Raw genomic sequence first — 24,520 nt, 5'->3', positions numbered from 1 at the left:
ATCCCTTTAAGTATTATCATTAAATTTGAAATATCGATTCAAATTAAAATGTACTAATTATGCTCTCCAGTATAACAGAGACTAACAGATAGATAGATGATAGAGTGACATATAAAGAAACAGACAGATAATTGTATTATTTATCGTGTATTTTCTATTTTGAATTAACCAATAATATCAATAGATAATGTATAGATAATTATTTCCTATAATTTTGAATAGTTTTACAATTAACAAATTAACATCCAAAAACAATAAATGAACGTTCTGCTGATTGTGCATTAATTGGTTAAATGTTTTATGGTTTAAAGGAGTATAATGATTTTATGAACCTTTTGTAACAACCTGGAAAATATTGTGCTATTTAACATGAAAATGTTTTCTTTCATGATTCATACAGAACATGCAAATTTTAATAACTTTCCCATTTATTTCTATTATCTAATTTTTTTAGTTTTCTTTGAATCCTTTGAGGAAAAGTATACCTAGGTAGGTTTAGAAGCTGCTAATTGGTGGCTGCACATATGTGTCTTGTTTTTGGCTAGATCCCAGTAGTGCATTACCGGTCTTTTAGCAAAGGATACTAAGAGAATGACGCAAATTAGATATTAAACTGGTATGTTGTTTAATTTTTTTTTATTTGAATAGGTAGTGGTACAACTTAACTCAAACATATATGTGGTTTTGGAGAACTTGTATTAAACATGAAATGGATGTACAAGTGGATAAATACAACAAGCTCTTTTGGGTCTAAAATATAACAGATTACAGATCTCATCGAGGCAATCTGCACTATAAGCAAAGTGAAAATAAGAAAAGGGATTCCCTCAGAACTATAAGTGGGTTCCATTAAACAGTAAAAAGGTCTGTTTGGAAAGAAACTTCTCACAAGGGGCTGGGAATTAAATTCCATTTGAAGTGAATGCAATTGAAAATATGATATTGTTAGCACAGTTTAAATTGTATGTTCTTCTATTTTTGTATAATCCTTTTTTTAATCTCAGACAAATTCAGAAGCTTAGCAATTGCAAAATATTTCTGCTAGTCTGTAGAGGTAAAAAGTATCAATATATTTTCTAAATTCTCTGATAACTCTTCAAGCACTCCCAAAGTATACATCTGACAAGATGAGACCCATTTTACATTCCAGGTAAGAAGAAAGAAAAATATAGTTTTCCATCTACTTGAACATGTAAAAAGAAAACATTAAACAAGAGAGAATTTGTAATGTAATATTATCTTGCAATCCTAACAAGCTTTAATAAAAAGCATTCAGTGTTGGATTGAGGGAAAGCAGTTCTGCGGACCTTTCAGGGACATATCATGTAAAAGAATTTTTTTTTTGACATTACTAATACAAAATATTTTTATTTTTTAATTATTATAGTTATTAATTTAATTTCCTTATCTCTAATCAACTGATAATTTCTTGTTCTCATTTTTTTTTATTAACTTATATAGACAGTCTGATGAAGCGGCTTTGCGGCCGACAAACGCGTTGCTGTTTGTTTTTACTTGCAATAAACCAAGATTTTATATTCACCTTACGTGCTCCTGTTATTTGAGTGCTCATTCATCTATACACTGACAGCTAACAAGAATCGCTTGGTGCACACCTGTGGTGATTTTGGATGCTGCTAGTCACAGCTGATCTCAAGGAGATCCCACAAACCGATACTGCCTGCAGCATATTGGAGTTTCTACAGTGATGTCACCTGCCTGGGGGAGTCTGTCGGGCGACTCTCAACGGTCCCGACTTGCGGTGTAAGGCACGCTGATAGTGCCGCCTCTTCTGTGAGTATTCACTCTTAGGGGGGACTCTTATCTGCACTCTTCCCCCTTACCACAACGATACTGTTTTATGGTTTTGGCGCCTCCCTTTTTCTATCTTTTAACTTATATAGGCATATAACATTAGTTGCAATAAAGCAACAGCAAAAAGATGGTTTAAAATATTGATAGGAAGAATAAGCATCTATTCCCAACTATAACTTCTTAAGTAGTTTTCTTCTTTGGCAGTGATTTTAGAATCAATGTTTTATGACATAACCTTGGGGATATCTGCTTATTCAGCACACTGTCCCTCTCCCTTTAGTCTAATTTCAATGAAATAAGTACAACTGATATTAAAATTTTAACTCATTTTATGTCAGTGAAAACATATTTACAAGCAGTCAACTACATGGATTAGACATTACAATTGGAACAGACATAGAAAATTAGGATACTAAAGATTAAATTAAAAGTTTGTTATATAGATAGAAAAGAGCTCCCAAATCCTATAAATAAAAGTTTTGATGAAAGAGGAACAGAACCAAGATATAGGGGCAGAAACCTGATTATGTCATTGCCAAGCAATTTATAATATCTGTGGTTATATAAGAACATTTTTTCAGAAACCTTGTAACACTCCTAGAACAGAGTGCCCCAAATATTCAGTATTGGATTTGTTTTAAAAAAAATGAACACCCGAATAGTGCAGCAAAAGAAAATCCTGGAAACTATTTTTTCAGTATATTTAATCCAAAAGATTCATCCAAAACTTATTTCAATTAATATATTTGAAGCTGATATTAAAATTATAACTCGTTTTATGTCACCAAAGTCATATTTACCAGCAGTTGACTACATCGGTTGGATATACAATTAGAACAGCCATAGCCAATGAAGATACTAGAGATGTAATTAAAAGCTTATGATATAGATCAAAATAAGTTCCCAAATCCTATTAAAAAAATTTTTTTTTTATGAAAGGGGAACAGAATCAAGAGGTATATAGAGGCAGAAGCCTGGTTATGTCATTGCCAAACAATTTTTAATATCTGTGGTTGGATGAGGATATTATTTTATGGAACATAGAAACATTCCTGGAACAGCGTTTGGTGATTTAAACTCAGAGATGCTTCATTTTTTTTAGGTATGGGTTCCTATTAGATGGTTCTTATTAGATGATGAAGTCTAAGGAACTGTTTAAGTATAAAAAAAATAAGTGCGTACACCTTGTAGACTGCACACAATTTACAAAACAGCAAACACCAGGTGTTGGAGGGGATGTGGAGAAATAGGTAACCCAACACATATATGGTGGCATTGCAGCAAACTGGGCACATTCTGGACGAATATCATTAAACGAATGTCAGACATAATAGGGAAACACTTAGCAAATAATCCACAGATCCTCCTATGCTTATCACTTCCCAAACTTAACGATACTACTGCTAGAGACTTATTGATACTCATGCCAAACAGTGCGAAATCCTTAATACCAAAACACTGGAAATCTGACATAGTCCCCACAGAAAAGGAATGGGAGAACCAGGTAGAAAACTTTCTGCACTTAGAGAGATACCATCACTTCCAATCCGGTACCCTGGATATACACAAGCTAAAATTAATATTGTGGAAACAACACATGGACAAACATACACGCAACCAAAACTGAGCTATGCTCACATACCTTCAATGTATTAGTCCTAACACTCATAAAACGTGTACAATTCTTTGTGTTATGTGTATTGTATATATGTACTTATTCAAAATAACCTGTATGAACCCTACTCATCTACAAAAACAAAAATGGACTATATGCCTCAGATAATTGTGAATTCATAACTGGAAAATTGGATATATCTTCACAATAAGTTTATTTCATCCATACTTATGTAATACTTTGTTCTTATGTCATAGAAATATTTTTGCCTATGTTTTGTCAAAAATACATTAAATAAAATTATTTTTTTAGACTAAAAAATAAATAAAAAATAATATAATTATTAAATCATTGAAAGGTAAAAAAAGATATTTATTGAAAAAAGAAAAGAAAAATATGTGCGTAATCTTTAATGGGTTGTTCTAGTGAATTACATATGTAAGGTAAAGCTTGTGAAACATCTCCAAGATATGAGATAGGACAATCACAGAGGAGAACTGAAGGTCAAAGGTAGAGCGTATGTAGATGATGATGGAAGTCTTCAGTGATAAGGACTGAAATATAATTGGATGTAGCATGCTAGAAGTCTTTATAGATTACCGTAAGGATTTGAACTCTTGGTTCTGATTAATAGAATTATAATGGAAAACCTGATGATGATCAACAAGCAATAAGAGTATTCTGTAGACAATATTTTTAAAGGATTGAGTAGAGTTAACGTAAAAAGAAATGCCTGGCTATAGCAGATAAAAGGTGAGATATGATAAGTGAAAGAATAGTACCTTGGTAAAGAAAATTGTATGTTCAATCACTGAAATTTACACTGAGACAACATTAGTTGTATGAGTTTTTGCCAATATACAATTATATTCCAGTAAGGATTGATATAGCTATTTAAAGCAATGATTATTTGGAGGTTATAAAAGGAGAGGAAAGAAGAAAAAACAGACAATTAAAGAAGGACATATATGGACACAGTAAGGGCTAGATTACAAGTGGAGCGCTAACAGTTCCCTGCAATTGAAAAGGGGTTTATCATGGGTGTTTGCAAGACTCGGGTTTTTCGCTTGCATTACAAGTAGGGATTGGCGAATGTGTACATTTTCGAATTTCGAATGTAGAACGAATGTTATTACCGAAATTTGAATTATAAATCCGAATGTTGATAAGAACGAATATTCTTAAAAATTCTATAATCTAATGTTATTTACAGTTTTCGAATGTCACTTTCGAATTCGAATGTTTATAATTATATCGAATGTCCACATTCGAAATTTCGAATTTAACATTCTATTTAACAAATACTATTCAGAAGTTCAATAGTTCATGTGGTAGGGCGGGAATCTAGTAAATTGATACATAATAGATACAAATATATCATTTTGAATGTTTCTTTATAGAATATTGCATAATTTGAATATTACATTTAAAGAAAGCATTAGAAATACTATTATAAACATATAAATTCGAATTTTTCGAGTTCGAATATTGCATAATTCGAATATTACATTTAAAGAAAAAGCATTAGAAATACTATTACAATCTAAATTTGAATTTTTCGAAAATAATATTTTCGAATGTAATCATTAAATTCGAAACTGAACATTCAAAAATCGAATGATAGAATGTTATGTATACATTCGAAATTCGATTCGAACTAATGTGTTAAAATTTGTGCCGTTTTTCGAATGTTGTGAAACATTCGCCCATCCCTAATTACAAGTTGAAAGTAAAAGTGATCACTTGAGCGCAATCAAAGTTAATGCTCACCAAAATAGCATGTCCACAGAGCTATTAAGCAAAATAAAAAAGTGTCAAAAAACACATACAAATATATTACAAAGTAAAGTTACAATGTTCTGCACATTGCCGAATATGTTCTATGTATTTCTAAATAGATATTCCTATATATATCTGTACAGGTAGCCCTCAGTTTACGCTGGGGTTAGGTTCCAGAAGGAATGGTTGTAAATCGAAACCGTTGTAAATTGAAACCCAGTTTATAATGTAAGTCAATGGGAAGTGAGGGAGATAGGTTCCAGGCCCCTCTCAAAATTGTCATAAGTAACACCTAATAAAGCTTTGAAATGAAGACTTTAAATGCTAAACAGCATTATAAACCTAATAAAATAATCAGACAACACAGAATATATAATTAAACTAAGTTAAATGAACAAAAAAATTTGCTAAACAGCATTATAAACCTAATAAAATAATCACACAACACAGACTTCACTTGCATTTTTCTGCAAACAGTTCTTTCTATGCATTCCAATCTGGACTGATTTATAGACAGAAAGATCTTGTTCCTTTTAAATCTGCTTGATAGCTCATGTCTGGTTAAACTGATTAATTTCAGCTTGCTTGGCTTTGCTGCAACACAAGCGGACAGCTTCACCCACTGGCTATTTTAATAAATGCACTGCTTCTCAATGCTTTTCAATAGCAGTCACATGACTGGAAAAAAAGGTTGTTATTCTGAAACGGTGTAAATTGAACCGTTGTAAAACGAGGGCCACCTGTATTTATCTATACCTATATATGATCATGTATGTATATATATATATATATATATATATATATATATATATATATATAAATGTATAAAAATATATTTGTGCAAAAAAAAATTAAATATATGTAGAAATATTTATTCTTGAATAAATAAAACATATTCTTCTATGTGAAGAACATTGGAATGTGAAATATTCATATTTGCATGTCAGGTTAGCACACTTGAGAAAATGTGATTGGGTGTTAGGTTTTTCTTTTCTTTCACTTCTGTTGGGAGAATACGTTACTGTGTGTGCGATATTCTAAGTTCAGCTTTTTAGGCGCGTTAGGTTAGCACGCAAAACAAAACAGTTTACTTTTAACTTGTAATACATGCGCTACCGACACGTGCAAAAAGCTTACTTCTACCGGAGTTAAGGCTTGAGAGGGATCGTTAAATATTGCTCCACTTGTAATCTGGCCCTAAATCTTTTTTTTATCAGACTTGCTTTTAAACTTCTGAACACAAGAAGGGGAGATTTTGTATTATATATTTATGGTCCATAATTGTTATGTTCTTCAGGATTCATTTTATGTAAGAAAGTCAGTACTATCCTTATTAGGCATCCAGCCACATCAAATAGATACATCAAAGGAACAAAATTATTCATGCAAAATTCTAAGAAATGTATATCCATTATATTTAGTGCATAGAAATTAATGATTCTCGCTGCATATTTTTCATATAATTGGATTACTGAAATCTCTTATATGTAGCAATAATATTTTTCTGCTGTATATTGCTTTATGCATAGGAGGCTAACAGCTTGATATAATCTGTGCCAAAAATGAAATACTCATTTACACACTTTCTGAAACTTATATTGAGATAAAATCAACCATATAAAATATACTTAGTTTAAGGCTATAGCTAGGCACAAGCTCCTAGATTACAATATTCCTGTTTTTCTTAGTTATATAATATTCAGACTTGGACAATAACATAACATCTTGATTTATGAAATTGAGCATGACTTTCTTCAAGTGATTTTTACATTAAAATATGTGTACAACATGGGCTAAGTTACAAAATATTATCTCTAGAGTGTGTTAACATTGTTTGAGTTAAATTAATATTTTTGCACTTACAGTATATTACAAGACAAAAGTAATATTTTAGTGGTCAACTGATAGAGTGCTCTAACATCTGGATCTCGAATACCACGAGTGCGCTAAAACCCTTGCATAATAGACTTCTGTCGGGGAGTGCTGAAAAGCTCATGTTGGCTATTGCTCAATAAGTTGATGGTGCACTAAGCATCTGCTCAAGCATCTGGCTGAAATATCTCATTGCACAGCACCTGCGCTTTCTGTAATATTTTAGCAGAAAGTTGGTGGAGCAGATGACAACAGTGAGACTTGCCCCCCCCCCATCATAATGATTGTTACTGGGGATGATGGGCACTTGTAGGGGCACTGACAAAATATAAAAGTTCACCCAGTGAGCAAAAGAATATTCCCTGCCCCTTAGTTTAAAAATTACACATTATTGAACAAAGGTGTGTGTCAAAACTAGCCCATACAATATATAATTAAAAAAAAAAAATTTAAGACAGGTATCTATAGCAGATACCAAACATAAATCATCCTGGTTAAACAAAATTATTCAAATAAGATATGGTTGGGGAATTCCCTCAATGAGTTTAAATTATATAGAGAAAATGCCATTTTAATATTGTCTTTCCAGGGAAGCTGTATAGCAGAATACTTAGGGGATCCATAGTCTGGTATAATATCAGTTAAACCTTGTGGTCAAATGGTTTGAGGTGGTGGTATTAAAAGAACTAGTACATCTCTCACTTATTCATTCCAAACCAACATATGACAAATAGTGCACTTTGTATATAAATTACTGGAAAATGATTGAAACGTCTGTGCTGATCTATAATCAATTCTAAATGGACACAAGCATTCCATGTACTCTTGCTAAAATCCTCTCTGCAATGCTGATCATCATAAAGGTTACAAACAGGGCCGCCACTAGAAATTTTGGGGCCCCTGACTTAACCATTGATCAGCCCCCCCTTTGATATGTGCAATTTTTGACCAAGTGACTAAAACGTATATGCATTTTATTCTTAAAGGGACACTGTAGCCAAAAATTTAATTCCGTGATTCAGATTGAGCATGAAATTTTAATCAAATTTTGAATTCACTCCTATTATTAAATTATCTTCATTCTCTTGGTATCTTTATTTGAAATGCAAGAATGTAAGTTTAGATGACGGCCCATTTTTGTTGAACAACCTGGGTTGTCCTTGCTGATTGGTGGATAAATTCATCCACCAATAAAAAAGTGCTGTCCAGAGTACTGAAACCAAAATAAAGCTTAGATTCCTTCTTTTTCCAAAAAAGATAGCAAGAAAACCAAGATAAATTGATAATAGGAGTAAATTAGAAAGTTGAGTAAAATTGTATGCTCTTTCAGAATTACAAATGAACAAATATGGGTTGAGTGTCCCTTTAAGTGTAGTCAAACTTGGAAATGTTGTAAAGGTAGTAACACACAAACACAGAAACACACAGAAACACTCGTACACTGAAACACATACTCACACATAAGGATTCACATATGGACACTCTAGCAGACACGCAAAGAAACACACAAACACACTTAGACACAGACACCCAAACAGACACTCAGAACTTGTTTACATTGACCTGACAAGTAATGAGGTAGACTACAGTTCTGTCAAAAAAGGTTATTTACAAAACAAAATATGGAGTTCTGATTATCTATTTGTCAAGGAAGATGCCAAATAAATGATGACAACAGCATGCAGTCGCTGAAAGGAAGCCCCCTGAACTGCCTAAACAACAATTGAAAGGTTAAATGGTGGATTGGTGACTTCTGTAAAAGTCTCATTAGTCTCAAAGTCTGTAGAAAGATGTGAATAATCAGTAGTAAGGTCAAAATGTCCTAGAAAGGAAAAGACAATGGACACACACACACACAAACTCAAACACAAACTTGCACATACACCCAAGGAAACACCGACAGAGACAGTCTCAGAAAACACAGAGACATACACACACACACACACACACACACACACACACACACAGAGACACCCACAGAAAACACACAAAGACATACACACACAGAGAGACAAACACATAAAACACACAAAGACATACACACACTCTCACAGAGACACCCACAGAAAATGCTTAGACATACACATACCCTCACAGAGACACCCACAGAAAACACACAGACATACGCACAAACCCTCACAGAGACATCCACAGAAAACATAGACATACATACACACACCCACCCTCACAGAGAGATCCACAGAAAACACACAAAGACATACACACCCACCCTCACAGAGGCATCCAGAGAAAATACACAGACATACATACACACACCCATAGAAAAAGCACAAAGACATATGCACACACCCTCACAGACATCCACAGAAAATGCACAAAGACATACACACCCACCCTCACAGAGAGACCCACAGAAAAAAAAATACATACACACTCATAGAGACACAAACAAAGACATAAACACAGACACCCACAGAAACACTCACATGAGGTAACATTTCTGCACATTACATCCCCTAAATCAAAAGTGTGTGACATGCATAATAAAAAAAATTGCAGAAATTAAGAGATCACTTTTTTAAAGAATCATATTTGTAAATGTGCAAACAAAAATAATTCTGTGAATTCAAAATTATACATTAATGATCTGGGTAGATGGCTAGATGAATAAAAGTACTTTGAAAGGTTGACATATGTTTTTTTTCCCCATTTTCCCCAACCAAGAGCACCACTTCAAATATGGTGTACAAATGTTCCCATCTGTCAGCTGTACTTATGTATTTTGAAAATGCTGTACTCTATATGGTCTTGGTGGAACCATAAGCTGTGGTACTAAATGCAGGATTTAGGCTTGTTTGTAGATATTTCAAAATTAAGTCAGCTGTAGTGTAAACTGAACAGTGTTACGTTAACCTGTCTCATTTCAAACACTGAGCAATCTTAGTCTGAGAGTATAACATTTTATGCAGATGTAAAAATCTTAGATAAAATGCCTCCTTGCATCTGGAAAGTCCTTGCATAAAGGGGCAGTAAACTGGAATGTAATATATATATATATATATATATATATATATATATATATATATATAAACTCATATCTGCCAAAAGGGCACCTACCATTTGTGTATTGAGGAGGAAACATTTCTGCATGGCTTTAAATATAGAATTATAGAATTTCTACAGCATTGTCAAATAATCATAAATACACTGCTGCATATTGCTAAAAAAACTATTTATGGACCCCTGGCAGCACCACCATACAACTACTACCACACTGAAGTTACAATATGAAATTGCACAAAGAAATAAAAACCATTTACTAAGTAAGAAAACCTAATAGAAGCAAAATCGTGCCCAACTCTAGGGGGCGCTATATATGTGATCTATATAATAGAACTATATCAACCAGTATTTCTGATCAAATAATATAGTTATATCTATATATTGACCGTTGTAAATCATGGGACAGAGGTATGTATAATATAAAGTAAAAAATGCACAATAGCAATATGTCTTATCTGTGTCCTTTAAGGGTATTGGACTTACAGTCTAAAATGTCCAGATAAATCCTTCTGTATAAATAAATCTGATATCAGGCAAATAGCCTCCTTCTTATGTAGTCACGGCAGCTCCTCTCAGATAGCAGGCGCCCTCTTTTTTGTGATTCTCCACTCACAGATTCCTGGCTTTACTAAGTAAGTCCTACCTCCTCTGCAAATAAAAGTGTTCTGCCGTCTGACTCAGGCACACACTGTACAAACTTAAGTGCCAAGGCTGTCTCATACTATGCATAGTGGTTTAGTGCACACTCAGAAATCCTCTCAAATGCTAATGCTTTACTACTTGTAATAAAATTTCCCACTCTCAATAGCACTATGCTGTAGTACCCTCTGGTGGCGGCCAATTTTTATTTTAAAATAAGTTGTTCTTGCCTCATGGGGCCCCCTGGCTCATTGAGCCCCTGACAGGAGTCACCCCTCTCACCCCCTGATGGCAGCCCTGGTTACAAGGATTATATTGATATATTATATAACACTTGGACTTGATTCCCGGACAGCCGACATGACAAGAGTCCCCTTAGATAATATAGGTCAATGATGCAATACCGTGACATCACCCATGCTATGGTTCAAGCATGGAAAAAGTAACCGGATGAGGTTGGTTACTACAATGCTTTCATCTATAAGGAAATTCAAGTTAGCCACAGTATAAGGACGAGGTGGTAAGTGTGCAAAGATCCAGCACTGGACTTAAAGGTGGCGGACAAGTAGAAAGCTTCATGCCGTTGGAGATTGTGCTCCATGATTTAGGGCTAGATTACAAGGGGAGCGCTAGTTACCGCTTTTGCTAGAGTGGTTACTGCTCTAGAAATAAATCTTTTGCGCTGGTATTGCAAGTTGAAAGTAGAAAGTTATCGCACCAGCACTAACCCGACAAGCACAAAAGCCGAACTTACACAATTGCACACGCGATAACCTATTCCCTCATAGAAGTCAATGGAGAAAAAAGTGGCAAAAAAAAACACCCTTCTTGCACGCTAACCTGAATCGCCATAAACCCCTACTCTAATAACCCCTAAACCATCACATAGCCCACCACAAAAGGCCCCACTACACGATTAACCCCTAAACTGCCAGGCCCCCAATGCAACGTAAACCACTGCACTATTAACCCCTAAACCACCACCCCTTTAATGCAAATTAAACAACTACACTATTATACCCTACACTGCCAGTCCAACAACGCAAAATAACCCACTAACATCTAAACCCCCTAACCTAACACCCCCTAAGTTAACCCAAAATTGACTAACTCTACCTTTAACAAAAAAAATAACTACCTTTAAAAAAATAAAAACTTACCTGTGAAAGTAAAAAAATTGAATCTTATCTTTTAAAATAAAAAAAAAACTTACATTACTATTAAAAAAAAATACCATTACCAAAAAATAAATAAATCTTACATTACTTAAAAAATAAAAACCATAACATTACTTAAAAAAAACTAACATTACAAAAAATAACAAACCCTACCATTACAAAAGATAACAAATAAATGAACAAAAATAAAAAAGAGTTATGCCTATTCTAAAACCCCAAAATAAAAAAACACCCTGAAAATAAAAAAAATATATTCTAAAACTCAACTACAAATTGTCCTTAAAAGGGGGTAGACAAAATGAGAAGTGATATACAACAATGGTAGGATTGGACAAATGACTGGGATCTAAAGTTTCACACAGCAAAGTGTAAAAATTATGCATTTAGGGAAGGAAAATCCAAATGTTAATTACAGACTCAATGACACTTTACTGACTGTTACAAATGAGGAATGGGACTTGGGGACTATTATTTCAGATGATTTAAAAATTAGTAAACAATGTAGTACTGCAGCGAGTAAGTCTAGCAGAATGCATGGATTTATAGGTAGAGGTATTTGCATCAGAAATTGTAAGGTTCTTATGCCACTTTACAGATCATTAGTTAGGCCTCATCTTGAGTATTGTGTGCGGTTCTGGAGGCCATATCTTCAGAAGAATATTAACAAACGTGAATCTGTGCAAAGGAGGGCTACCAAAATGGTGCATGGTCTAAAACATAAAATGTACCAGGAGAGACTCAATGACTTAAATATGTATAGCTTAGAGAATATGTATAGCTTAGAGAAGAGAAGGGAAAGAGGTGATATGATAGCAACTTTCAAGTATATTAGAGGGCTTAGTAAAAGAGTATTTTACATAAAAAGGAAAATTCAAGAATAAGGGGTTATGATCTCAAGCTGAAGGGTAGTATATTCAAGAGTAATTTGAGGAAGCACTTATTTACAGAAAATGTGATTTCCACAAGAGGTAGTAATGACAAACACTGTAGGTGACTTTAAGAATGCCTGGGACCAGCATAAGGCTATCCTACAAACTAGATAATTTTATACTTTTAGGAAACATGGGGCAGACTTGCTGGGCCTATGGCTCTTATCTGCCATCAAAATCTATGTTTCTATGTTTTGTATGGCATTCCCCTTAAGTGATCTAGATCTTTTTGTTTGGAAAACAAAACTTAAACCAGCTAACATTAACCCCCCATCCCCCCAAAAAAACTATCTAAAAAAAAACTACTCTAAAAAGTAGCCTGAAAAGGCCATTTGGTTGGGTATTGCCATTAAATTGGCATTTAGCTCTTTTGCTACCCAGAGGGAAAAAAAATCCCTAATTTAAACCCCCCCCAAAAAAAATCCAACACTAAACCCCAAGATGATGACGGCAGTCCATCTTCATCCCAGAGACGGTCCATCTTCTTATCTTCATTGCTGTGGCAGATAGGAATGAAAGAGTACCAAACATAAAAGGGGTACCTCGCATTCAAAATTCAGTGTGCGGATGGTGACCGCAGGAAGAGGACCTCTGTGTTTAAGCTCTGAAGATGGACGAAGACCACCACTGCCGCAATGAAGATAAGAAGATGGACCGCTGCTGGGATGAAGAAGGACCACCGCCGGGAGAAGATGGAGCGCCGCGGTCATCTTTGGTGAGTACCATCTTGGGGTTTAGTGTTAGGTTTTTTTGTTTGTTTTGGGGTGTTTTTTTTTTTTTTTTTTAAAGATTAGGATTTTTTTTAAATTAAGTGCAATGCCTAGCCAAATTACCTTTTCAGGGCAATTTTTAGAGAAATTTTTTTTTGGTGGCGTGGGGTAATGTTAGCAGGTGTAAGTTTTTTTTTTCGTAAAAAGATATTGGTAATTTGTTTGTTATTTTTTTTTTTTAGTAATGTAAGTTTTTTTTTTTTTGGTAATGGTTGGTAGTTTTTAAACAGTAATGATAGTTTTTTTTGGTAATGGTAAGTTGTTTTTTTAATAGTAATGGTAGGTTGTTTTTTTTAGAAGGTAGGTTAGATTATTTTACTTTCACAGGTAAGTTTTTATTTTTTTAAAGGTAGTAAGATTTTTTTGGTGAAGGAAGGGTTAGTCTATTTTGGGTTAATTTAGGTGTGTTAGGTTAGGGGGTTTATATGTTAGTGGGCTATTTTGTGTTGGGGTGGCAGTTTATGGTTCATAGTATAAACAGGTAGTTTGCGATGTGGGGGTGGCAATTTAGGGGTACCCATAGCAAAAATGAGAGCATAAATCATGGAAATTAATTTGTGGTAATTTCACAGGGCACCACTTATAATAAGAATTTGAGCATAAAGAACACCACGGTCTTGCAATCCCATTTACGCTCCTCAAGCTAACAATAGCGCGCCACTTGTAATCTGGCCCTCTGCCTGTAGTATCCCTACCTATATTGAAAGTTTCTATACCTAGGTATAGGCTATTAGCAAACCATGCAAACATGGCCAGCAGAAGAAATTACACTCACAATAGGAGGTGTAAGAGATAGCTCTAAAATGTTCATTTTCAATTGTTCTTTCTAAGAATTATATGGAGACACAGATAAGAAAGGGAAGCATTTGAGTGATAAGATAACGATATCTGATCTGTCTGCAAGCTTAGCTTCAAAGAGCAAATCCAGCTATTTATTTTGCAAAAAGAAGCATAAATTAGCAATTTCTCATACATTTTATATGCTGCAGCTGGTATTACAAGTAATGGGGAACTCATTCAGAGAAAAACAGTTTTATAGTGAACTGTCCCTTTAAGTACAGTGGGGCAAAAATGTATTTAGTCAGCCACCAATTGTGCAAGTTCTCCCACTTAAGAAGATGAGAAAGGCCTGTAATTTTCATCATAGGTATACCTCAACTATGAGAGACAAAATGTGGAAACAAATCCAGACAATCACATTGTCTGATTTGGAAAGAATTTATTTGCATATTATGGTGGAAAATAAGTATTTGGTCACCTACAAACAAGCAAGATTTCTGGCTCTCACAGACCTGTATCTTCTTCTTTAAGAGGCCCCTCTGTCCTCCACTCATTACCTGTATTAATGGCACCTGTTTGAACTTGTTATCAGTATAAAAGACACCTGTCCACAACCTCAAACAGTCACACTCCATACTCCACTATGGTGAAGACCAAAGAGCTGTCGAAGGACACCAGAAACAAAATTGTAGACCTGCACCAGGCTGGGAAGACTGAATCTGCAATAGGTAAGCAGCTTGGTGTGAAGAAATCGACTGTGGGAGCAATAATTAGAAAATGGAAGACATACAAGACCACTGATAATCTCCCTCGATCTGGGGTTCCACACAAGATCTCACCCTGTGGGGTCAAAATGATCACACGAACGGTGAGCAAACATCCCAGAACCACACAGGGGGACCTAGTGAATGACCTGCAGAGAGCTGGGACCAATGTAACAAAGGCTACCATCAGTAACACACTACGCCGCCAGGGACTCATGTCCGGGCCCATCTGAAGTATGCTAGAGAGCATTTGGATGATCCAGAAGTGGATTGGGAGAATGTCAAATGGTCAGATGAAACCAAAGTAGAACTGTTTAGTAGAAACACAACTCGTCGTGTTTGGAGGAGAGAGAATGCTGAGTTGCAACCAAAGAACACCATACGTACTGTGAAGCATGGGGGTGGCAACATCTTGCTTTGGGGCTGTTTCTCTGCAAAGGGAACAGGACGACTGATCCGTGTACATGAAAGAATGAATGGGGCCATGTATTGTGAGATTTTGAGTGCAAACCTCCTTCCATCAGCAAGGGCATTGAAGATGAAACGTGGCTGGGTCTTTCAGCATGACAATGATCCCAAACACACCACCCGGGCAACGAAGGGGTGGCTTCGTAAGAAGCATTTCAAGGTCCTGGAGTGGCTTAGCCAGTCTCCAGATCTCAACCCCATAGAAAACCTTTGGAGGGAGTTGAAAGTCTGTGTTGCCCCGCAACAGCCCCAAAACGTCACTGATCTAGAGGAGATCTGCATGCAGGAATGGGCCAACATACCAGCAACAGTGTGTGACAACCTTGTGAAGACTTACAGAAAACATTTGACCTCTGTCATTGCCAACAAAGGATATATAACAAAGTATTGAGATTAACTTTTGATATTGACCAACTACTTATTTTCCACCATAATATGCAAATAAATTATTTCCAAATCAGACAATGTGATTGTCTGGATTTGTTTCCACATTTTGTCTCTCATAGTTGAGGTATACCTATGATGAAAATTACAGGCCACTCTCATCTTCTTAAGTGGGAGAACTTGCACAATTGGTGGCTGACTAAATACTTTTTTGCCCCACTGTAGCAGTATTCTTAAGACTGTTGACACTTAAAATATGGCGGAGTAAAATCATTCCGATCTGATTTTATCAGGATTAATGACAGCCCCTTCTTGACCACTTTTGGCTGCCCGCGAGCAAGGGTGGCATTGCACAAACAGTGGATTTTGCAATGTTGTATGTCGACAGCTTATGCTGCCCGTTAACCATTAATAATTGGGGCCCATAGAGAAAACAATACTCAAAAAGCGGCATAAATACAATTTAAAAAAAATGGAAAAAATGTTTCAGGGAAAGACAAAAAACAAGATAGGAAACAAATATATGTAGAGGCAATCCATAAACAGTAAATTCTCTCATAAAATGTATTTTATACAAATATATTATTGTCCAATATAGTGAGTTGGCAGGAACACTATCAATACCAAGAAAATTTCTTGAGACAAGAGATCACGCCTTAGAGGTTTTTTTTATTCAGAAAAATCAATGATTCACTATAGTCAGTGCAGTCAAGCTATTTACCTTACTAACTAGGAAGACTGAAGATTTAGTAAATTATTTTCATTGGATATTAGACCTAGTTCTGTCTAAAAATAACATTTATAATTATTATTATTACAGAAAATATAAACTGGTGATCCATGGAGAAATGGATTTGCCTTTTAAAAATAAATAAATATATTATTATTATTGGAGCAGAGATGAATTAATTATTATCTCCAAAACAGTAAATGCAAATGCTTCATTATAAAAACATGAAGAAAAATAATGTACGTCTTCCTTAAAAACATACCCTATATGTCCAGTACAAAAATTAGACAATAAAGCTGCACTTCTCAACTCCGGCCAATAACGCTGTTTAAAATGTATCAGCTATGTTTATGCATACATAAAAAATCAATGATGTATAAGTTCTCTGATAAGAAACACATTTTTTAGTAGCTCTCTAATTTGCTATAAACAATAGACAAGTAGTTCGTCAATCAGAGTGAATTCTGCAGCCCAATAAAGTAAATACAATTAGTAGCATCAAACAGAAATAGTAACATCAAACAGAAATCTGAGGGGTAAAAATACTTCCCAGCTGCGGTGTAGTGTGTGGATGCTGCTCCAGTGTAAGATGCAGGGCTGTGCTCCTGATCATAGGTGAAACTATAGAACGAAAGAAAACACAGAGCGCATCCCACTCTAAGTGTAACACCGTTTAATACAAAAAGCACACAAAGCGCTAAAATAACACGTACAATGTGATAAAAAGTAGTAAGCAAAGTCACCAAGTCCTAGTATGTTGCACCGGATATTGTGGGTGTGTCGTCCGTCACCTCGTCAGCTGTGTCCTCGATAGGGCTTCCGGAAAACCACAGGAAGATATATACCTCTTGAGAAAGTCAGGTCGTAGCCTGAAGAAACGCGTTGAGGCCGCACTCTCACCCTCTCCTGGTTCCTGAAGCGCCGGTGTTGAATTCTGAGTATCCCCCGGTCCAGTGGTTTTCCGGAAGTCCTATCGAGGACACAGCTGACGAGGTGACGGACAACACACCCACAATATCCGGTGCAACATACTAGGACTTGGTGACTTTGCTTACTACTTTTTATCACATTGTACGTGTTATTTTAGCGCTTTGTGTGCTTTTTGTATTAAACGGTGTTACACTTAGAGTGGGATGCGCTCTGTGTTTTCTTTTGTTCTATACCCTATATGTCAGAGAAGCTGACTACTTAATTGATATCAATAATAGGAATAATAAGAATACATTTTTAAAAAGGACAGTCTATTCCAGAATTTGTGGGTAACTTAAAAACAATAAGTCTTTATTTGAAAAGCCATAAAAAATAGACAGCTACAACCGCTGTACAGGCAAGAGCAAAAGGTACAAAAAACGACAGAGGCAAGGCAGGGTAAACCTGCCTTGCCTCTGTCGTTTTTTGTACCTTTTGCTCTTGCCTGTACAGCGGTTGTAGCTGTCTATTTTTTATGGCTTTTCAAATAAAGACTTATTGTTTTTAAGTTACCCACAGCAGTGCCTGCATCTTTTTCTTTTTCCTTCATCTACAAAGTGGCTGGGTTTCGCCACTGCTACGGCACTCCGTTGGCTCTCTATGGAAGGACTATACCGATACCGGCGTCACTTCCGGTTGTCTCGCTGAGTCCGCAGACGCTGCTAGGAACGCCGCACCTAAATATTCCAGAATTTGTATTGCCTAAAAAGATAGATAATCCCTTTATTACCTATTCCCCAGTTTTGTATAACTAACACAGTTATATTAATACACTTTTTACCTCTGTGAATACCTTGTATCTAAGCCTCTGCAGACTGCCCACTTATTTCAGTTATTTTGACAAACTTGCATTTTAGCCAGTAAGTGATGACTCCTAGGTAACGCCATATATGACACACAAACTTGCGCTGACTATATTTTAGCCAATAAGTGATGACTCCTAGGTAACTCCATATATGACACACATGAACTTGCTCTGCCTAGCTGTAAAAAACATAAATTATGCTTACCTGATAATTTTATTTCCATAGTGGGGAGGAGAGTGCACGGCTTCATTCATTACTTTTGGAAATAAAGAACCTGGCCACCAGGAGGAGGCAAAGACACCCTAGCCAAAGGCTTAAATACCTCCCCCACTCCCCTCATCCCCCAGTCATTCTGCCGAGGTAACAAGGACCAGTAGGTGAAATATCAGGGTATAAATGGTGCCAGAAGATAGATTAAATTTAGGTTCGCGCACTGGAGTTACGAGAGGGAGCCGTGGACTCTCTTCCCCACGATAGAAATAAAATTATCAGGTAAGCATCTTGTTTTCCAACTAAAGGGGAGGAGAGTACATGGCTTCATTCATTACTTTTGGGAAACATAAACCCAAGCTTTAGAGGACACTAAATGAGGGCACCACAGCCTGTAAAACCTTTCTCCCAAAAACAGCTTCCGAAGAAGCAAAAACTTCAATTTTGTAAAACTTTGTAAAAGTGTGTGAGGACCAGGTAGCCACCTTACAAATCTGCTCCATAGAGGCCTCATTCTTGAATGCCCAAGACGAAGCCAAAGCTCTAGTTGAATGAGCCGTGATCCTCTGAGGAGGCTTATGTCCCGCTGTCTCATAGGCCAAGCGAATCAAGTTCCTCAACCAAAAAGACAAAGAAGTAGAAGAGGCCCTCTGCTTCTTGCGCTTCCCGGAATACACCACAAAAAGAGATGTAGACTGTCTAATATCCTTTGTAGCCCGAAGATAGAACTTCAAGGCACGAACCACATCCAGATTATGAAGTAACCTCTCCTTAGAAGATGAAGGGTTAGGAAACAAAGAAGGAACAATTACTTCCTGATTGATGTTACGGTTAGACACCACCTTGGGAAGAAACCCCAAATGGTGTGAAGAACCGCCTTATCTGCATGAAAAACCAGGTAAGGAGGCCCGAACTGCAAGGCAGCGAGCTCAGATACTCTGCGTACCAATGCAATAGCCAACAGGAAGAGAACCTTCCAGGACATAATCTTAATGTCAATGGAATGCATAGGCTCAAACAGAACCCTCTGCAATACCTTAAGGACCAAATTTAAGCTCCATGGGGGAGCAGACTGCCTAAAGACAGGCCTGATTCTAGACAGAGCCTGAACGAAAGATTGAATGTCAGGAAGCTCAGTGAGTCTCCTGTGCAACAAGACTGATAATGCTGAAATCTGTCCCTTTAAGGAACTAGCGGCAAGACCCTTCTCCAAACCCTCCAGGAGAAAGTACAGAATCCTGGATACCTTCAACTTGTGCCCAGGATATCCATGCTTCTCACACCAGGACAAGTAAGTCCTCCACACCTTATGGTAGATGCGACGAGTGACTGGCTTCCTTACCTGAACTAGAGTGTCAATCACACTTTCAGAAAAACCTCTCTTGGCTAAAACTAAGCGTTCAATCTCCATGCAGTCGGCCTCAGAGAAACGAGATTTTGATGTGGAAAGGGACCGTGTTCCAGCAGATCCCTGCAACAGGGTAACCTCCATGGCGGAGAGGATGACATCCCCACCAGATCAGCAAACCACGTCCTCCGCAGCCACAATGGAGCAATCAGGATGGCCGAAGCTCGCTCCTGTTTGATGTGTGCCACTACACAAGGTAGAAGTGGTAACGGTGGAAAAATGTAAGCTATGCTGAATCCCCAAGGCACCGCTAAGGCATCTATCAGCTCTGCCTGGGGATCCCTTGATCTCAACCTGTATCGGGGTAGCTTGCAATTGAGTCTGGATGCCATGAGATCTATCTCCGGCGTTCCCCATCTGAGACAAATCTTCACAATCACTTCGGGGTCCCCTGGATGGAAAGATTGCCTGCTGAGAAAGTCTGCTTCTCAGTTGTCCACACCTGGAATGTGGATCACTGAAAGTGAGCAGCTATGGCACTCCACCCACTCAAAAATCAGAGACACCTCCCTCAATGCTAGGGAGCTCGTACCCCCCTGATGGTTGATGTAAGCCACCAAGGTAATGTTGTTGGTCTGGAATCTGATGAAGCCGAATGACCCCAGAGGAGGCCACCCCCTCAGAGCATTGTAAATTGCTTGAAGTTCCAGAATATTTATCGGAAGGAGAGACTCCTCTCAGGTCCATTTTCCTTGTGCCATCCTGGCACCCCAAACAGCTCCCCATCCTGTGAGACTCGCGTCCGTGGTCAGAATCTCCCAGGACGGTCTCAAGAAGGATGTCCCCAGGGACAGATGCTCCAGACGGATCCACCAAGAGAGGGAGTCCCTGTTCCGAGCATCCATGGATATCCGCTGTGATAGATCTGAATGATCACCGTCTCAACATGCACAATTGAAGAGCTCTGAGATGGAACCTGGTGAAAGGGATGACGTCTATGCTGGAGACCATGAGCCTGATCATCTCCATACACTGAGCCACCGAAGGGCTTGAGGAAGACTGAAGGGCAAGATATGTGGACGCAATCTTCCTGCGTCGTTGATCCGTGAGAAATATTTTCATGGACATAGAGTCTATTATTGTGTCCAGGAACTCTACCCTGTTGCTGGGAACCAGGGAACTCTTTCCTGAGTTGATCTTCCAACCGTGAGATTGGAGAAAGAAAAGAAGAGCCCTCGAATAATCCTCTGTGAGGCTGAACGACAGAGCCTGGACTAGGATGTCATCCAAATAGGGCACCACAGTAATGCCCCTGGATCTGGCCACTGCAAGTAGCACCCCAGAACCTTCATGAAGACTCTTAGGGCCATTGCCAGACCGAAAGGTAGGGCCACAAACTGAAAGTGTAGGTCTAGAAACGCAAATCTTAGGAACTTGAAGTGGTCCCTGTGAACTGGAACATGAAGGTAAGCATCCCTCAAGTCTATTGTCATCATGAACTGCTCCTCTTGAACTAGTGGTAGAATTGATCTGATCGTTTCCATTTTGAACGGATGGAACAGCCATCGGGTGGAATGTGCCCCCCTTCTTTGGAACCCCAAAAAGATTTGAATAGTACCCTAGACCCTATTCTGCTTGGGGTACTGGTACGATAACACCTAGAGAGGAGAGATCCCTCACACATTCTAGAAAGGCCTCTCTCTTTTCCGGTCTTGAAGACAGGTTTGACAGGAGAAATATGCCCCTGGGGGGATGGGACCTGAATCCTATCCTGTAACCCTGGGCGACAACCTCCAGAACCCAAGGATCCTGAACATCCTGCAACCAGGCTTCAGAGAAGAGAGACAATCTGCCCCCTACTTGGTCCAGAGACCAGTCGGGGGCCGCCCCTTCATGCCGATTTTGTCTCAGCGGGCTTCTTGTTCTGCTTGGACTTGTTCCAAGACTGAGCAGGCTTCCAAGTTCCCTTGGACTGCTCCGCTTTTATGGCGGGCTGCTGGCGCTGGGCCTTGTCCACATGAAAGGGACAAAAAGTAGATCCTTTAGGGTTAGCCTTCTTATCCTGCGGTAGGAAAGCTCCCTTGCCTCCCGTAACCGTGGATATGATCAAATCCAATCCAGGACCGAACAGAATCTTTCCTTGAAAAGGCAGAGACAACAGCCTCGACTTAGAGGTCATGTCCGCAGACCAAGACTTTAGCCACAGAGCCCTGCAAGCTAAAACGGAGAATCCTGAAACCTTTGCGTTCAGGCAAATAATTTGCATATTGGCGTCACAAATGAGATCTTATCCTGTATCTTGTTGATGGAAGTGTCCCTCTCGACCATATCACACAGGGATTCACACCAATATATCGCAGCTCTGGAAACCGCACCCACAGCCGCTGTCGGTTGAAAAGCAAACTCTGTGTGCTAAAACATTTTCCTTAACATGTTTTCCAACTTTTTATCCATGGGTGCTTTAAACAATGAACTATCCTCGAGAGAAATAGTTGTCCGCTTCGCGAGCATGGACATAGCACCATCCACCTTAGGGACAGTCCCACACAGCTTTAGTTGAGAGTCCGGGATGGGGAGTTTCTTAAAGGAAGAAGGGGAAAAGAAAGAACCTAATCGCTCCCATTCATTCTTAATAATATTAGTCATCTTAACAGGAACCGGGAAGGTCTGAGGCACCACCCTGTCCTTGTATACCTTATCAAGCTTAGGAATCGAAGGTTCCTCCGAAAGCTTCGGTTCCATGACCTCCAGAGTAGCAAGCCCTTGCTTTAGCAAAAAGCGCAAATTCTCTATCCTAAACCTAAAGTCAGGCTCCTCAGCAGCCGGAGGATGAGATGACATGGACTCCGGCCCAGAAGGAGCCTCCTCCGATGAATCAGAGTGGGCCTCGTCATCGTATAACACCTCTGATATTTCCATAGGTGTAGACAACCCCTGGGCTGCAGCGCCATGATACGCCCTACGCTTGCGCTTAGCAGAATGTGGTGAGGCATGGATCACTTTCGATACCGCCGTTTGCAGTTGATCCGCAAAATCTGACGGCCAACGAATCTCTTCCGTAGGAATAATGGTTGGACCCTGGGGCACTGCATGTGCACTCGGAGATGAAAGCAGGGAACGTCAATGCACCTTACGGGACGGGGAACCCTGAGAGGTGGACAGCTCAGTAGTACTAGACATCCCTTTATTTTTAGATGCCGCAACTTTCTCAAGGCATGTGGAACATAGTTGAGCAGGCTGATCTACAAGAACCTCCACACAATAAACATAGGAATGAGACTTTGTTAAAGAGGGAGTACCCTCTATCGTGTCAGAGTCCTCCATAACTTGCGCTTTTATTATGGACTAGATTAGCCTAATAAACAGGCACCTTTATACCTCCAATGGCCGGGGCACTCACCACCTCCTATGACCCAGACTACAGAAACCGCTTCATCGACTGCACCACAGATCAACAGAGGAAGTGGAGACCGCCACAACCGGTCACAGGGGATGCCTCGCAGGACTGCCCCTGCAGTAAGGAGAAAACGCGCCAAAACCGGCCGCACATATACCCCCGGAAGTCAACTTGAAAGTTCCACCATTGCCAGAGCCTCATCTCACACATAACGCAGCAATCGCACAATAAACAATATCATGTATAAACCCCCCCTGTTCAATAATCCCCTTACCAGGAATATTAACCCTTGATTCCATAAGATAAAAGGCGCCACACTGTGACCCTGTCTTCTGTGTTATCATTATGTATAAAAAAATAAACGATCTTACCAGAATCTATGCTGTGGAACAGGAACACGGCCCTTCAAGTGTGACTGCTAGAAACATCGCTCCTGACATGGACTTGAGTGCAGAAAGCAGGCAGCGAAACTCATCAACGCTGATTGCTTGTGGAGCTGTTAATATGAGTCTGGATGGTTTCACAGAAAGACTCTCCCTGCATCTCCGGACTCTAACTTTCACCCAGGCTTTCACTGAGAGGCTGACAGGACTACTTAAAATTCCAGTCCCATGCCGAAGAGTACTACCCTTCATAAGAGACTACTCCAAATCTTCAGCACTTCTCTGCCATCCTCCTGTGATGAAAGGCAAAGAATGACTGTGGGATGAGGGGAGTGGGGGAGGAATTTAAGCCTTTAGCTGGGGTGTCTTTGCCTTCTCCTGGTGGACAGGTTCTTTATTCCCAAAAGTAATGAATGAAGCTGTGGACTCTCCTCCCCTTTAGATGGAAAACTGTCAAAATGCACAGAGATAAGAAGCGGCTTTCAATGGCTTAGAAATTAACATATGAGTCTACCTAGATTTAGATTTCAACTAAGAATACCAAGAGAACCAAGCAAATTTGATGATAAAAGTAAATTGGAAAGCTCTTTAAAAGTGCATGCTCTATGTGAATCATGAAAGTTTAATTTTGACTAGACTGCCCCTTTAATAACTATTCAT

General features: G+C 38.3%; 1 protein-coding gene across 1 annotated transcript in view; it reads right to left on the bottom strand.

The window, feature by feature from the left end:
- GABBR2 (gamma-aminobutyric acid type B receptor subunit 2) overlaps positions 1–24,520 on the bottom strand; it is a 1,106,195-nt gene that overhangs the window by 358,183 nt on the left and 723,492 nt on the right. The window lies entirely within an intron of this gene.

The sequence above is a fragment of the Bombina bombina genome, chromosome 5 (genome assembly GCF_027579735.1).
Source record: "Bombina bombina isolate aBomBom1 chromosome 5, aBomBom1.pri, whole genome shotgun sequence".
Classification (NCBI taxonomy): domain Eukaryota; kingdom Metazoa; phylum Chordata; class Amphibia; order Anura; family Bombinatoridae; genus Bombina; species Bombina bombina.
Note: the sequence above shows the minus strand (reverse complement) of the source record. Positions and strands in the feature narration are given on the sequence as shown.